This window comes from Sus scrofa, chromosome 3 (assembly GCF_000003025.6).
Source record: "Sus scrofa isolate TJ Tabasco breed Duroc chromosome 3, Sscrofa11.1, whole genome shotgun sequence".
NCBI lineage: Eukaryota > Metazoa > Chordata > Mammalia > Artiodactyla > Suidae > Sus > Sus scrofa.
The window spans coordinates 127,249,689-127,266,071 of record NC_010445.4 but is presented as its reverse complement, the minus strand read 5'-3'; the positions used below and the strand labels follow the sequence as shown (position 1 = coordinate 127,266,071).

The window sequence follows — 16,383 nt, the reverse complement described above, 5'->3', positions numbered from 1 at the left end:
TCCATCTCCGAAGTAACTGCCTAGCAAAGGCACGCATCTGCACGTGTGCACGCCGCGGGGAGGACCACACGCACAGGCGTCACCAGCTCTGAGTTCTCGTCCACGTCCAGCCGCCCACCGGCTGGGAGGCCCTGGAGGCACCGGGCAGCCCGACTGCAGCCAGGGCTCCCGGGTGCGCTCAGGAGGAGCAGCGGACGCAAGCGACGAGGAGGAACGGAGGTGCCCGGCACAGGGAGGGCGCTCGCCACCTGGAGGGGGTGTCACACAATCTGGCCAAGCTCCAAAATGCCCTTGTTGAGCAGTGAGAATGTGCCAGGTGTCTTAAATCCGCCATGCCCCGAATAATGCTCGGTAACCTGGAAAACAGCCACTGCCATCCCGATGGAAAAACGAGGAAGTGGGAGTTCAGAACCTTCGTATGTTCCAAGACACAAGTGCTAACTCTGGACCCCAAGACGGAGTCCTGGGTCCGCTGGCACGTGCTCTGGTGGCCGTCCCTGGCGGGGAGGCAGGGGACCTCCGGGCTGGCCACCCCCCATCCCCACCTCCGCCCATGGGAGGCCGCACTGGCTCCCCCCAGGATGTGGCGACCAAACCCGACCTTCAGAACTTGCCAGACGACGTCTCCACCAGCAAGCGAAGCCCGGGGAAGCCCCAGGGTAAAGAAGGAGACAGGCTGTCGCTGTCCGAGTTGAAAGAGGGAGGATCTGCCAGCGCAGAAAGGCGCCCTGATGTCATTACAAGCTTCGCCTTGTCACCACACGCAGGCAGAAGAGTATGTGACCGCGCTGTCAGGGCAGAGCAACGGCTCAAACCAACCCAACACTGAGGATGACAAGGAACCTGGATTCAAGGACGCCGAATGGGGCAGGTAGACAGGAAACAGCCACGACTGCTTCTCATGACACCTGCCGCGCTCCTTAAATTCTGCGACCATGCACACACGCTGCCCTAAAACATTCCCTTGCTGCTCATACTCAGCCATGTCAAGAAAGCGACTACCGTGTATTTTCAATGGCAACTTCCCCAGTCTTTTTTTTTTTTTTTTTTTTGTCTTTTTGCTATTTCTTGGGCAGCTCCTGCAGCATATGGAGGTTCCCAGGCTAGGGGTCGAATCGGAGCCGTAGCCACAAGCATACGCCAGAGCCACAGCAACGCAGGATCCGACCCACATCTGCAACCTACACCACAGCTCACGGCAACGCCGGAACCTTGACCCACCGAGCAAGGGCAGGGATCGAACCTGCAACCTCATGGTTCCTAGTCGGATTCGTTAACCACTGCGCCACGACGGGAACTCCCAGTCTTTACTTTTTAATCTCTCTGAGCTGGAGAAGCCCCCACTCCCTCATGTGTAGAACAGCGACAACGGTCACATCGGAGGTTCAGGGTTCTCGTAATGAAAAACCCTCTCGAGCCACAGTCAGCCTTGGCGGAGAGAGGCAAGGGCCAGTGACTAGTTCCAGGGTTCCTCCCTAAAGCGCGGCACACTCATCCTTTGAAACTACTGTCTCCCAAGAAGAGAAAAAGAAGTGCCCCAACTGATGTTGTATTAAACTGACGTTCCAAAAAGGACACAGAAACAGGACATTGTCCTGTCATTTGCTGCTGTAAATTGTATTCAGTTAGCTTTAGGAAATGAAATCTAAAAAATACCTATAATCGGAGTTCCCGTCATGGCTCAGCGGAAACGAATCCGACTAGGAATGGTGAGGTTGTGGGTTCGATCCCTGGCCTTGCTCAGTGGGTTAAGGATCCGGCGATGCTGTGAGCTGTGGTGTAGGTCGCAGATGCGGCTCAGATCTGGCGTTGCTGTGGCTCTGGCCGAGGCCGGCAGCGACAGCTCCAATTCGACCCCTAGCCTGGGAACCTCCATATGCCACAAATGCAGTCCTAAAAAGCAAAACCAAATAAATAAAATACCTATAATCATCAGCTTGATGGTTCATCAATCAACAGACAAATACGCACTGAGCACCTGCTATGTGCCAGGCACTGTTCCAGGTACCAGGCATTAATCACTGGGAAAAATTAAAGTCCCTGCTCTCATGGAGATGATGGTTTGGTGAGAGAAAGAGGTAACACTAAATTTAAAAATGTCAAAATGTATAAAAGAATGTAAGGTGAATATTTTAAAAATTCAGACGGACAGAAAGCAAGATGAGAGGAGGGTCTCCTCTGGGCTGGGGAGAGCCGAGCAGGCCTCCTTAGCGGGCCCTGAGCAGGGAGCCGGGCCAAGGGGCGGAGGAGACAGGCATCCGGGAAGCCCGTCCCGCAAAGGGACTCGCGCAAAGGCCGCAGGGGCGAGGAGGCCCTGCAGACAAAGTAGAGGAGAAAACGCTGCAGGAAGTGAGGGTAGAGGGGTCGGTAGGGCCAAACCATGGCAGGCCTTGGGGGCCACTCGAAGCGAGGAGAGAAGGCCCCAGAGGCCCCCTGAGCAGGGCTCTGACAGGTGACCTGCTCGGGACGCCTGCCGTCACCTCCTATTCAACGTATTTCCTAAAGTCACGTGACGATTTTTGGTTTCTCCCTCACCGACAAGCAGAGAGATCGGGGGGAGTGGAGCGTCCCTGTCACTCTCAGGGACCCGCAGAAGGGCTTCGAAAGGAGGAAGGGAAAATGGGAGTGTCTGCTCCATCAGCTGTGACCCTGGCAGTGGCTCGGGTGACCTCGGAGCACGAGGCGGGCAGGTGGAGAGCCCCCTCAGCGTGTTTGGGTGGCAGATGCAAAGCCTCCAGCATCCCTAACGGTGAGCCTAACCCCCTTCACGTACCCACTGGGACCGCAAAACAAGGCGGCCAGGAGAACAAATGCTCTGAGGAGGGCGCACCTAACAGTGAAATTCCAGAAGTGCTTTTAAGTAATTGATTTGTTTCACACAAAACCGCTGGCAGGCTTCCCAATGGTGTGGAGGCTTAAAATTAATTTAGTATCATTTTTCTAAAAGTTAGAAATATAATCATCATAAACTCGTATGCAATGCAAACATCTGACAGATGCTTGCGACGGAAGGGCAGTCTCTAACTGGGGAAATAATGCAGAAGGGCCTTCACGCAGCCACAGCCAGAGGCAGGGATAAAAGGAGGCTCTGCCTGGTCAGGATGGCATGTTCACCATCCTTCCAGCATTTGCTAAAGGCGGGAGAGCAAGCACATCCACTGGTCCCGAGCTGACGCCCAGCCAAGCTGGGGGGGTACCCGTGACTTTGCGACACATAAAACATCCGAGCCCTGAAGAATGAGCCCATGTCACTTCTAAAGTGTGCAGGTATGAAGAAACACAGAGCAGAAGCAATTGAAAATATTAAAGGAGAAAATAAACTGGAATAATTCAAGGGCAAAAGCAGAAGTTTTAACAACTGCTTCAAAACCAGTGATTGCGGATATACTGTTTCACACTCAAGAAACTTCTTTTCCCAAAGAAAACGCTCCAGAAGCTTATCACAAAATCATGACAGCACAAAAATTGTACACAATAGAAGAATAATTAACTATGACAGGTCCAAATGATGGAACATTATATAGGTTTTGGAAATCAATTTAATAAACTCAGAAGTAAAAACAAAATGTTACAAAAATCTTATATTCACTATGCACCTAATTGTGTTTAAATACACACACACTAAAAAAAGGGGGGGGGAGTGCCCCTTGTGGCGCAGCAGAAACAAATCCGACTAGGAACCACGAGGTTGCAGGTTCAATCCCTGGCCTCGATCAGTGGGTTAAGGATACGGAGTTGCCGTGAGCTGTGATGTAGGTCGCAGATGTGGCTCGGATCTGGCATTGCTGTGGCTCTGGCATAGACTGGTGGCTACAGCTCCAATTTGACCCCTAGCCTGGGAACCTCCACATGCTGCAGGTGTGGCCCTAAAAAGGACAGAAGACCAAAAAAAAAAAAAAAAAAACAGTGGGGGGGTGTTGTTCTTCTGAATTGAGGAATAATGAGTGATTTTTCAATTTTCATCTCATACCTTTTTGTATTTTATACATTTTATATCATGAGTATGTAATATTTTTTCATTTGGATAGAAAACACACACACTAAATTCAATTCCCTGTTAAGGTCCATAATACATCAGTGAAAACACCTATGACACTGGAAACACATACACATGTTATAAAAGGAGAAGAGTCAGCTCCCAAAGACGGGAGGCAAAAAAGAATTACCTAATTTCACCTATTTTTCAAGTTACGGATGAACTCAAGTTTGCTTACATCCTATTATTTGGCCCAAATCCACCATTTTGCTTTGCTTTTGACACTGGTCAGTAAAAAACAAAAGGCCTAATGCCTTTTTCCTGGCCATTTCTGGCATCCTTGTATTTGTCACCACCTCAATTTTATCATGCGACATAGACGAACTTGTCACTTTTTTTTTATTATTATCATTAACTTACAATGTTACTTTCAGGTGTAAAACACAATGACTCAGTACTTTTATGGGTTATACTCTAAGGTGACTATACAACGTTGGCTCTCTTCCCTGTGCTGTGCAATACCTCCTTGCAGCTTATTCACTTTATACATAGCAGTTCGGACCTCTTAACTCGGACCCTCTCCTGTCCCTTCCCGCTCCCCTCCCCCCACTGGTAATCACTAGTTTGTTTTTGGTAAGTTTGGTGCTGTGTCGTTATGTTCATATGTTTGTTTCATCTTTCAGATTCCACACACAAGCGATAATATATAGCATTTGTCTTTCTGTTTTATTCCACCAAGCATAACACCCTCCATGTCCATCTGTGTTGTTGCAAATGGCAGAAATTCCATTCTTTTTTATGACAGAGTAATAGTCGTGTGTGTGTGTGTGTGTGTGTGTGTGTGTGTGTGTGTGTGTGTGTGTATCCTCTTCTTTATCCATTCGCCTGTTGATGGACGCCTAGGTTGCTTCCATAAAGCTGCTACCAAACACTGAGGTGCACGTGTCTTTTCAAATTACTAAATAATGCTGCTATGAACATAGGGGTGCACATATCTTTTCAAATTAGTGTATCTGTTTTCTTCGTATATATATATATGAAGGAATGGAATTGCTGGGTCATGAGGTAGTTCTACTTTTAGATTCTGAGGAACCACCATCCTGGCTTCCATAGTGGGTGCACCGATTTACATTCCCACCAACAGGGTAAGAGCGTTCCCCTTTCTCCATATCCTCACCAACACTTGTTATTATTTGTGGTCCTTTTCATGATGGCCATTCTGACAGGTGTGAAGTGATGACACCTGTATTCTCCAATGATGAGCGAGGCTGAGCATCTTTTCATGTGCCTGCTGGCCATCTGTATGTTGTCTTTGGGAAAATGTCTATTCAGGTCTCTGTTCCTTTTTTATTTGGGTTGATTGGGGGTTTTATATAATGAGATGTATGAGCTGTTTATATATTTTGATATTAATTCCCTATTTGTTGTATCATTTGCAAATATTTTCTCTCATTCAATGGGTTGTCTTTTCGTTTTGTTGACAGTTTGCTGTGCAAAAGCTTTTAAGTTTAATTAGGTCCCATTTGATTATCGTTGCTTTTGTTTCCTTTGCCTTGGGAGACATATTCAAACAAAGATTGTGATAATTTATGTCAAAGAATGTTCTGCCTCTGTTTTCTCTTGGAGGTTTATGGTTTCCAGTCTTACATTTTGGTCTTCCACCTACTGTCATTTCTAACCAGCAAAATGACACCAAAAATATCAACAGTGCATGTCGCTCATATTTACTGTCCACTGATGAACATTAACTTTCAAATACATATAGATAAGCCCTCGGCATTTAACTTGCTGTCAAATCGTATTATGCGACTTACGGATTCATATTCTATCAGTCGACATAGAAATCCACGCTTGTTATCACAAGAGTAAAATGCTGGTAGGACTATGAAGACGGTGAACAGGAAAGCAAACGAGCTCATGTGAGTGTGAGAAAAAGTTCACTTGCACGACAACTTAAAGAAGACTACATCCTTTGAGGAAAGTGTTTAGAATTTTTTTAGAAGTCAATAAGAGATTATTTTATAATTCTAGTATTTGTAAAATTGTTAGTATGCTAACAAAACAAAATAAACTTTAAGATCTGTATTTGAGTTTTAGTTATCTAGTTCCTTTTAAATCATGAAAAAGACCTTTTTTAATGAAAAAGCTCTATTTGGGAAGTCTAAACATCATGCACAAATGAATTAAACCCAGAATAAGTAGCTCTACCATCTCAATTTTACAAGGAGAAAGAACCCTGAACTCACACACAGTAACACCCATAACGAATCATAAATACATAATAAATAAGGGATATATTTATATAAGGGACATGGAAGAAAAGGCAAGTGTCAGAGAACCAGGGTTTCCAAAACATGCTTTCTTCTCACGGATTAACTGTAAAATCCAGTCTTCATAAGAATGTTTTGAGAACTCCTATAGTTTTGAGTCTACAGAGGGAACAAATGTTTGCAGAAATGACTACAGGACACCATCAACCAGTTTCAAGAGCTGAAGACAAAGACATTTTTGAGATCTGCCTGGGTAGTATTCAGCTTTAATTCACTGTTGATTTTTAAGTCAGCCAGGAGTTGCTGTTGCGGCTCAGCAGAAACGAATCTGACTAGCATCCATGAGAGCACAGGTTTGATCCCTGGCCTCGCTCAGTGGTCAAGGATCCGGTGTTGCCACGAGCTGTGGTGTAGGTCACAGATGTAGTTCGGATCCCGCGTGGCTGTGGCCGTGATGCAGGCCCGCGGCTGCAGCTCCAATTCAACCCCTAGCCTGGAAACTTCCACATGCCGAGGGTGTGGCCTTAAAAAGCAAAAAAAAAAAAAAAAAAGAGTTTCCCTTGTGGCGCAGTGGTTAACGAATCCGACTAGGAACCCTGAAGTTGCGGGTTCGATCCCTGGCCTCGCTCAGTGGGTTAAGGATCTGGCGTTGCTGTGAGCTGTGGTGTGGGTCACAGGTGTGGCTTGGATCCCATGTTGCTGTGGCTGTGGTGTAGGCCGGAGGCTACAGCTCCGATTCGACCCCTAGCCTGGGAACCTCCATGTGCCGTGGGTGCAGCCCAAGAAATGGCAAAAAGACAACAAACAAACAAACAAAAAAACCAAAAACAGCCATCAGGCATCAACCAAAATTGTGACGTGAGGGACCCCACTTCAAGGCAACCTTAGCTCAGGCACCCCAGCACTTCCTCCACCTTCCTCAGCGACGCTCTCTTTCTCACACCTGAACACCAGCAGCCAGGCGCACAACGCGTGCCCAGAGTGGAAAGAAGGTTTGGTGCCTTTATCAGGGTCTCAACGAACATGCTTATTACTAAGTCAGCAATTTTATTCTGACTTTTCATACATACCAGCAAGTAACAGAGGCATAAAAGCCAGAAACCTGCAGACAAGCATGCCAGCGCTGCAGCCCGCCGCAGAGGGCCAGCCGGGCCAGAGGGCTTTCAGGGGCAGGCCTACCCATCCCAGGAGAGCCAGAACGTCCCCTCCCGGGCCCCCGGGTTCCACAGCAGAAGGGGACTCCACGCCGGATGGACCACAGCGCCCTTGTCCACGGGCCAGCCACGGGGAGGCGGGAGGAAACGACTCGACGCTCCAGAAGGTGGCCGTGAAGAGGTGGCTCATTCCAGACTCTGTCCACGAGCCCCAAGACGACAAACTCTCTAACTGGGACGGCGGTCCGGGAACCGAACCCGCTGCCCAGACAGGGAGCAAGCTCTCCATCGCCCGGATGTTCACAGACGCCAGACAAGCCCTCACCAGAGCCTCCCGGAGAAGATTCCGGCTCACACGAGCAGTTCTCCCCGAGGTGCCCGCACCACAACGGCTGCTGTTTACGGGGCTTCCTCGCACCAGGCTCTGCACGGCACACAAAGCAGGCGCCAGCCGCTCACAGCGCCTAAGCTGACTCCCGAACCCACAGTCCTTTTTAACCATTTCTTTGCGGCCGCACCCTTGGCATGTGGAAGTTCCTGGGCCAGGGACCGAACCCGCACCACAGCTGTAACCAGCGCCTCAACACTGATAACGCCAGACCTTTGACCCACTGAACCACCAGGACACTCCATGAACCCACGGTCTTAACAGCTCGATTCTTAACCAGCTGCATCACCAGGCCTTTTGCCCATCTAGGCGCTAATCTCCAACTGGAGGCCTCGCACAAAGCCTGCCCGTCAATCAACGGGTGAGCCTGCCCTGCTTTCCGCCGCAAACACTGTTTCCTTAACGACAAGCTGCACTTTGCTCTGGGATGCCAGGAAAATTTATCCTTCAAGATTTGGGCTCCAATGTGACCTCGCCCCGACCAGGCCAACCCTGAGTGGCACTTGTTGTTCCCTAAGCGATTCCGGGGTGGTGGCGCCGGCCCTGCTGTCCCCCAGGTGGGGGACATTTACTAGCCCCCACCCCACCCATCTCCTGGCTGGGACCTGGGACACATGACAGAGCTCGAGCAAGAGGAACGGGAGTCAAAGGGATGCGTATCTGACCGCCTCCGGCCCGCACTGTGGCCTGCGTCCGGGGCTCCTTCCCCTCCTGGTCTGATGGGCGACTGGAACCCTCCAGTTCTCAAGGTACAGTCGCCAGACCAGCAGCAGGAACTGCGGCAAACTCTGAAGCTGTCGCCCTTGCAAACTTGGCCTTCCGAATCAGAAACTCTGGTTGCAGGGCCCTGCGATGCGGCTTTTAGCCACCGCCGCAGGGGGTTCTCACGCAAACTCATGTCTAAGGACCACTGCCCTCGGCAAACCAGCCTCCCCACGATCAGACCGAGAGGCCCAGGCGGCAGAACTGACATGTTGGAAGGGACTCTGGTCTCCGGACAACCAGGTGGAGCAAACTATCCACCAACCTGGACCATTTACGTCAGAACCGTCGGGTGAGAAAACGAGTCTTCTACGATCCGCAGAGCCCCTGGGTTGGTGTCGGGACACCTGCAGAAGCCTCACCCAAACGCAGTCCAGCATCTCTCTTCTGGCAGCCTCGACACACCGCACGGGCTCACCACACTGTCTCCTCCCACGAGACCAGAAGTTCAGGAGCCAGACCAGCTCATCTCTGCATCTCTCAGCGCCTAAGGAATCCCCTGGCCTGTACCGCGTGCTGGAGGGACAGTGATGCCTCCTTACCCTTTTCCATCTTTCCTACCAAGATGGAAATTCCTGACATCAAAATCCATACCAACAACCCAGCGACTTCCTTTTACAGAAATAATCTACAAGTAACAACACTCGGAGTTCCCATTGTGGCTCAGCAGGTTAAGGACCCAACAAGGGTCCATCAGGATGCGGGTTTGATCCCTGGCCTCGCTCAGTGGGTTAAGGATCTGGTGTTGCCACAAGCGGAGGCGTAGACTGCAGACGCGGCTCGGATCTGGCATGGCTGTGGCTGTGGTGTAGGCCGGCAGCTGCAGCTCCAATTCGATCCCTAGCCTGGGAACCTCCATATGCTGCAGGCGCAACTCTAAGAAAAAAAAAAAAAAAGGAACGACACTCACCATAGACTAAAGCTCTCCAATTCTGCCTGTCACAGGCCCGTCTCCACACTGCTACCACCCAGTTTACTCGGGTCCCAGTTCCACAGAAGGTTCTTAATTTTGATCTAACGCACCTTCCCCGACACACAACTTACACCAAAGACACAACACATGTGGTTCCCCCTTGCTGCGCCCTGCCCGCTGCACACGGTTCCCCGTACACCATAAGGACGACCCAGCCACCTGCTAGCCCACGTCACCAGCCTGGCCAGGGCACCAGCCTGCACTGCCACTCTCCTTCGTTTTACAGCAGCTGAAACACCACTATCGTACATTTACCAAATCTGGGGGGGGGGGCAGAATGGGGAATAGGTTCATCATTTTCCAGAAGTTCTTGCTTTCAATAAAATGTTTGCTTTTCCGTACAAAAAGGAAAACACTCCAAGACCATCCTTCTGGCACTATTCTAATTTACTTTGTCGTTGCTGAAATGGTCCCAACATCCTTTTGTCTTTAACAGTCCAAGCAGGGGTTGTTGTTGTTGTTGTTGTTGTTTTTGATTGACTCATGTGTTTCCTACCAAATACCACATTCCTAACAAAGCGGCTTTATAAATTATTTCATGCTCCTACGTGCTCATCCTGAGTCTATGCCAACAGCCTTCTTGGAACAGCATACCTATTTCTCCATTAATTTATATGTCTTGGGCCTTAAAAAAAGAAACCTAACCCTTTAGAAACAAATCCTTCCCGTCCGTACGGAAAATTGTCACAAATACACAGTTCAATACCCAAAGTTCTAAGCTTCACTCTTGATTAGTTTATCAGAATTTCCATTCAAATCTCATGGAAGGCTGAAGCTTACTGTTGTGATGCCAAACACACCAAGATTTTCCTTTCCTGTGTGGCTTTAAAAATATTTTCCAGGAGCAAAAGGAGAAGACATAACCGCCTCATACTGTGGGGATGGTTCAGGGACCACATTACACACCAGGAGGATTATCTCACACCTGCAACCGCCCCCAAAGACCCTGGATACCAGCCAAGGGTACCTCTGCCCTGCCCTCTGCCTCTGTCCTCTCGGCTCTATGCAGACACTAAAAATCTTTGTCACTTCTATTCTTGGTAAGCAGCTAACACGAACAGCTGTGCCAGTCCCAGTATTAGAAAAGGCATGCTGACACTCAGGGTGAAACTCACTGTAGATTAAGCTTAAACTCCAAAGCCCCAAGAGTCATCTCAAGAGAAAATATGCTGGCCAAAACTCAACGTACACTTAAAAAATAAATAAATAAATAAAAAATAAAGTGAAAAATATGGTAGGAGCTTATCAGGCAATCAAGACCTTTCCAAGTATGACTTTATTCTCCACCAGCTAAACTTTTTTTTTTTAATGTCACACCCCATAGAGTAGGCTTGACCACTTAGGCCTGTCAGCAATTGTAATACTGGATCTGCAAAAAGAATAAAATGCAGGTGGTGTGAAAATGCAACCTTCCCACCTGAGTGGGACATTAATGTTCAAGATTATTTCGGAGATACAATCCTCTCCAAAGGATACGAGCCAGGCAGACAAAATTTAACCTGAAGTTTGGTGCGCCAATTTAAGGATGAAATTACTAGGGGATGAAGTTTAAAAATGACCTCTTCAACTCTCCCATGACATGGTCGCCAAGCCTTCGCAGTCCTGGCGGTCCTGCTATGGTTAGAATCTGGTTGGCTGAGGTTCCTTTGATGTCTCGGAACAGGACAGTGCCCTTCAGTCCGGACCGACTGCATCAACTGTAACAGAAAGGACCTACCTCCTAATGGCCAATAAGCTAAACTTGGTATTGCTGTGTTGTTTGAGCTCAAAGAAAGAAAACTTAAAAACATTTCAGCCAAATTTTTAAAAATCACAAATTTTAACACACACACACAAAAAAAACAAATCCAGAATTCCAGCTTCCCTTGAAAAATCAGATGGTTGAGTTCCCGTTGCGGCTCAGAGGAAACGAATCTGACCAGCATCCATGAAGACGCAGGTTGGATCCCTGGCCTTGCTCAGTGGGCTAAGGATCTGGCATTGCTGTGAGCTGTGGGGTAGGTCGAAGCTACAGCTCCAATTCCATCCCTAGCCTGGGAATCTCCATATGCCATGGGTTTGGCCCTAAAAGACAAAAAAAAAGAAAGAAAAAGAGAAATCAGATGGTTACCAGAAAGCTGCATCTGCACTTACGTTCACTTGGTTAGGTTCCTTGCCTGGCGCCTTCCAGACACAGGCACTTGGAGCCCGTGCCGTCCTTCACGGCTTCGCCTGGCCGTGACCTCGCCAGGTGACGGCATCCGACCACAGACAAGCACTCCCAGAGTTTATTCACAAGATGTCCTGCCGGGCTTGGGCAGTTCTTCTTCTACACGGTTAATCACGAGACCACCACTGCAAATCTTTCCATTCATCTCTGAACTTCCACACCGTTAGGCCAGACACCCTCAACTCAATCACCACTTGCTGATGAGCACCCAGAGGACAAGTGCTTTTGAAACCACTCATTTTGCCAAAGGCAGAACCTCTCCCCCCTGGTTTTAACAAGAATCACCTGAATGCCTTTCCTAGTTGTCGTTTTACTTCTCATTTACCTTCAAAAAGAAAGTGAAAGGATTCAGCATCTTGTTTACGTGGAGAGCTACCTACTGTAATAGACATGTAACTGAGTAGCTTAACTATACCTAAAAGTACATGTCATGTACAACCCTGACCTCCCACACACCCCTAATTTGGCACGGAAAACCTCTAAAAGCTGAAAAAGTTTCTCCGAGATGTGGATTAAAACGGAAAGTATGTGACATCTTCGTCCGACACGGAGACAGGAGCAAGGCAAGCTGCTACGGTCTGGCTTTCCCCAGAAGAGTGAGGCCCAGAGTGCCCTGGTGGCTCAGGGGTTGAGGATCCAGCATTGTCACTGCTGTGGCTCTGGTTACTCCTGTGGCACGGGTTCGATTCCTGGCATGAGAACGTCCACATGCCACAGGTGCGGCCAAAAGAAAAAACAAATTTTTTTTTTTTCTTTGTCTTTTCAGGGCCATACCCACGGCATATGGAGGGTCCCAGGCTAGGGATCAAATTGGAGCTATAGCTGCCGCCCTACACCACAGCCACAGCAGCACAGGATCCTTAAACCACTGAGTGAGGCCAGGGATTGAACCTGAATCCTCATGAATACTAGTCAGATTCTCAACCCAGAGCCAAAATGGGAATGCTCCCTCCCCCCAATTTTTTAAATTATAATTAATTAAAAGGACATTAAAAAAAAAAAAGAGCGAGGTCCACCTGGGCTAGCCCCTGGCTTCCTCACTCCACAAGGACACTGGCCACCCAGGGAGGATCCACCAGTGACACCGGCTACAGGCCAAAAGCCAGGCTGCCTGGATTGGTTGGTTGGAGAGCGTGGGGTAGCGTCTGCAAGGTGCCTACCTGGAGGCCCCTGCTGTCAGGGGAGGAGGCGAGGCACTAAAAGCACAGCCCCTTTGTTCTTTCTGGATAAAGACACGGTTCCACATGCTGAAGGCTTCTTTTTTCTGAACCGCTTGAGAACGATGCTGATGGAGCTTCTTTCCAATGGCCCCTTATCACCGCGGCTGTAACGACGGTGTCATCACGCAGCTGAGGGTGCTGGGACCTCTCAGTTACCTTCATTCTCCTGTGAATCATCAGTCCCATTCCTCCGAAATCCTTCAAATCTCCTTTTAAGTAAATAAAAGTCAGCCGAAGAGGTTTACGGAGCTTCCTTCGAACACACGGAGATGCACTGTGGGGCCCTCTGCACAGAGCTCACAGCCCAGGCACCGCAACCCTCCGGGCAGCACAGCCGGGAAGAAGCACAGTGGGGACCAGAGGGAAGAAGCACAGTGGGGACCAGAGGCAGGAGACGGAGTCACTGTGATGGGAACCCAGTCTGGGGGCCGCCAGAGCTGCAAAGGCAATGGAGCACCCCAGCCAGTGAAGGCTTCCCACTGCTTTCTCAGCCCCAGGATCTGCCTTCCAGCCTGGGAGGATGTGGGTGCCAATGAAAGATGCCGAAGAAGTGAAGCGGTCCCAGGAAAAGGCTCCCTGAGGAGGCCCCCGGCGCAGGCCGCTGGGAAGCATGCCCGGGCCGGCCTCCTGCAGCTGCTTCTTGGAAAGTGGGCGAATCACGGCCTCGAACGGCAGCCACTTTCTTCTTTGAATCCTGAGCATCCAGCACCTTGTGCGGGACACAGCAGACACTCCAGAGTAAAATGGGTCACTGCAAACGTGAAGGCCCCGAGGGACCTGCACAAGGCGCCGGCACAAGCCCTGGAAAGCAGCCGCGCAGCTGAGGACTGAGCTCGGCCGCGCGCGCCCCTGAAGGCGGCCCACGGGCAGCCCCCCGCCCGCCCCGCGTGACGCGATGATCAAACCCTGAGCCAGGCCGCACCCCTGGCCCTCAGGTGCTCGCTGCAGACGCCCCGACGCCAGCGAAGGCCCGGGGCGTGAGGGTCGCAGGCCTGAGGAGCAGGAGGCCCTGTGCTCCCGGAGTTCGCAGCCTGGCGGGAGGCGAGTGTGGTCCGAGCAGGGCAGGCAGGGAGGGGCAGGGGCGGCCAGGGCACTGAGGGCAAAGGGGGAGGTCTTGTACCCCTACTTCCGAGGGTGAGAAGGATCCACGCGGGGGCCACGCAGCCCGCGGACAGACCCCCAACTGGTGCCCTCATATCCTTCTGAGAACACGAGACCCCGGGGATGCTGGACTTTGGCTTCAGACCCGGGAGGGGCTGGGGGAGCCCAGAGCGAAGGACAGGGGTGGAGCAGGACAGCGCTGTCTATCTGTCTGTCTGTCTGTCTGTCTTCTCTCCGAGCTGCCTTCCGGCCTCACTGCAGAACCGCTGCAGAGCTTCGAGAAACAGCTCCTCAAAGGGGCTTCGCCTGAGACACCCGCAGCCTCAGACCCCTGGTATGTGTGTGTGTTAGACACACAAGGGGCCCAGAAGGGAGTGCCAAGTGACAGAAAGGAAGGGACAGAACTTTCAAAGCCTCACCAAGGAGGTAGAGGCTTCAGCAGAATACTGCAAAACACGGGTCTGCCAGCCCAAAAGAGCGCGCGGGGGGTTTCAGACCGAGGAAACCACTTGATCAAAGGCCTGGGGTCAGAAGATGGGAACGGCTACTGCAGGGACTCAGAGTAACTGGTTCTGCAGGTACTTGGGGCAGCAGACCAGAACTAACTGCAGCCCAGTCACTTCCGCACGTATGGTGGCTTCTGGAAATTCTCTGCTCCCGCTGGGAGAGCCTGTGGGTGTGTGAGGGCGGCCAGGGTGGGGGCGGGGTCTGGACCGCAGAAGAGGAGCGGGCAGCGAGGGGTCTAAGCCCCCCTCCAGGCCAGGGCTTCCCAGGCAGTAAGAAGCCGGGGGCAGGGCCTCGCACAGGACCGGCCTCCGTCATTCCCGAAGGACCTCACTCGTGTTAGACTTGAGACACTTCCTACACCCGACCTCACGCACAGGGTCCCTAGAGATGCAATGACAGGACCAAGGAGGCGTGTACACCCCTCACCAGAAACCCAGGGCCACAGTGCCTAACGTGCGCTCTGAATTTTATTCTTTCCCAGATATTGTGACCATCTCATCAACAGCACAATTACCCTGGATTCGATTTTGGAGATTATGTGTTAAGTGGTTACAAGCAAATATTTTTTAAAATGCACCACACTTTTATAACCTTTTAATAACAGGGAGAACCTGGAAACAACGAGGTCAAGAAGCTGTTGGCCTCTGAAGTAAGAATGAGCCTGGTCAAAAGTACAGGTTCCCTGGCCCTCGTTGGGTGAGTCTGGGAGGAGCCTGGGAATGTGGTTTTTTAACAACAAAACCACATGATTTTTGATACAAGTGGACTCACAGCCACACTTTAAAAAGCACTGCAATAGGCAGGTGGAAGCCATGAGGAGTTTCAAGCAAGTGACCAATTAGCATCCCACGCTTCCAAGGCTGCCTCCGCGTGTGGCTACTAGTATTGGAGGCAGACCCCTGATGGCAATGGTTGTAAGAGTGAATAGAAATTAGGAAAATGGAAAAAGCAAGAATCAACTCCTTTTTTCCAACGTGTGGCTGAGAAGAGACAGGATGAGCTGTGCATCAGGGGCCCGACAGCAGGTGTTTTCTCTGCGCGCCGTAGGTAGGGATAAGTACCGCTGCAAAGGCCAAGGGAATCATGACATCCTGCTCGGGATCTGAACACCCTCCAGAGCCACTGACTACTTGACTCTGTGCTCCCAGCATCACCCTCCCCTGGGAAGGGGACCCCAGCAGGAACGAGAGGCTGGAAGGCAGGGGGATGCCCCCTCTCTGTCACTGGCTCCCTCAAGGCCACTGCGGGCTGGCTGGGTCCCTCGCTGCAGGCCACAGCACCTCCAGCAGGCACCCCCACGGCCCCCCTCACCGGGTTCTGACTCCCCCCTTAGGGCTCTGCCCTTCCTTCCTCTTGCCGCTCCAGGCCTAGAGGAGCTGGCCCGGCGAGCCCATCCTGGTCCTCGCTGACTTCCCTAAACCTGCCCAGATCTTGGGAAGTGGTTCTTAAGGTCTCCTTGGTTACCTCGTTCCATCTACCTCCTCCCAGAGACGCAAGGGTTACAGACAACACTAAGCAGAATAGCCATGCCAGGACTGTGCCAAACCCAAGATGCTTCCGTGGTTCAAATGAGACAGCGGTCACATCAGCTGGGAGTCAGGGGAAGATTCATAGGCAAGGTGCACGGGATGCGGCTCGGAAGAAGAGTGAGGATTCCGATGAGCAAGGAAGGGGAGCACACGCTCGCCGCCTGCTCAGATCTCCTGAAGCCGAATTCTGGCTTTCACCAATCAGTGGCCCACCCCCTTTTCCACACCCTGCGTATGTGCCAAAGCAGGACCCGTGATCACTCTTTTGAGGGCCCTGTTTATGGCTGGTTTTAT

General features: G+C 50.8%; 1 protein-coding gene across 3 annotated transcripts in view; it reads right to left on the bottom strand.

Annotated features, from left to right (window-relative positions):
• MBOAT2 (membrane bound O-acyltransferase domain containing 2) overlaps positions 1-16,383 on the bottom strand; it is a 121,647-nt gene that overhangs the window by 99,372 nt on the left and 5,892 nt on the right. The gene's annotated exons all lie outside the window — the stretch shown is intronic.